Consider the following 1572-nt stretch of genomic DNA (forward strand, 5'->3'; position numbering starts at 1 on the left):
ACTCTCTCTCTCTCTCTCTCTTTCTCTCTCTCTCTCTCTCTCTCTCTCTCTCTCTGCCTTTCTCTCTCTTCCTTTCTCTCTCTGTCTCTCCTCTACAACTTTCGACAGTTCACTAACGTAGCAATAGACATTAAAAGCACCTATAATTATTGCGATTTACACCTCTCACTTATAGCTATGTACATGAATGTCAGTTATAAATTTAATTTTTAATATGATTAATTATTTTATTAATTTATTTAATTTCTATAGTCGCAACTTTGGAACAACATCAAGACATATATTAATTCATGTATTGTTTACGCTACCGCTCACACCTGCAGATTTTATCAGCTAATTGCCTTTCAGAAATGCCTCTGCTTTCCAACTAACGGTCCTCCCCACGGCGTGTGGAGTAATTAAGTCTGATACGCGAGAAAGACAAAGTAATAAATCCAATCATGTTAATCAGGTCATCATCAATCAAACAACTAATCAATCGATTAATCAATCAATCAACAAACAAACGAACAAACAAGCAAACAATCAATCAACCTATAGATCGATCGATCGGCGAGTCGTTTGTCGTAAACTGTGCCGTTAACTACTACGCAATCACGACTAGGGGGTTCATGCGCTCCCCCCTCCCCCAGTACATCTGTTATGCAACTGATTACACGAGTCCTCGTTGCGTGCACTTGTACGCACCATTGCGCATTTACGCGTCATGGCGGGCCGCCACAGGCCTATGGCGGAGCGAAGGGCTATAGTTCTAGAGCTATGACGCATATATCTACACACCGACCACTCTCGCAGCCTCCGCAATGCTACTGCTAGGTAGGGTGAGAAGGTAATCCCGGCCATGCAGTGCTGATATATATAGCAAAGGTATCTTTAATTCCGGGCAGCTTTAATTTCGGGGCAATGCGTGGGTGTACATGTATATATATATATACCCTAAAGGTGTTCTTTATAGACAGGTGTCCGTTCTGTAGAGGTGGCTGAACTGTGTATAACTTTCGGACAAGTGAAACGCTAAGAGTATTATTATAGACGAACGACCGCTCTATAGAGTAGACCGCTGACAGAGGCTTACAGAGAACATGATATTCAGTTGTTATAGTTATAAAAAGAATAATCCGACATTTAGTTTCACACAAGCGCTTTCGTATTTATAGAATCTTCAGGTTCATTATATATATATAACGAAGTGAATATAGCTGTAGCGCTATGTCTGCCCCCACATAATAGTTTTATGCATAACACCGCACATGCACGTATAGACCATACAGCTATAGCAACATCGCCTGTCTACTGAACTTCATCTCTATATCTGATTGTGGTTGCTTGATGACAAGTCAGGCATTGTAATGTCTGGTGGTCGGTAGTATGTTAAGCAACAACGGCGATGTGTGCCAATGACCACGAAGTAGAAACATCTAGGGCAAGCAAGCAACTATTAAACGTGAGCTGCTGCTGCTGCTGCCACCGCTGCTGCTGCCGCGGTAACCGCATTCACCCGTGCCGTTACAGCTTGACCTCACTGCCGCTCTCTCTCTCTCTCTCTGGCGCGCGTTCTCTCTCTCTCTCTCT

The sequence above is a fragment of the Priapulus caudatus genome, unplaced genomic scaffold (genome assembly GCF_000485595.1).
Source record: "Priapulus caudatus unplaced genomic scaffold, Priapulus_caudatus-5.0.1 Scaffold1390, whole genome shotgun sequence".
In the NCBI taxonomy this organism is placed as follows: Eukaryota; Metazoa; Priapulida; class Priapulimorpha; order Priapulimorphida; family Priapulidae; genus Priapulus; species Priapulus caudatus.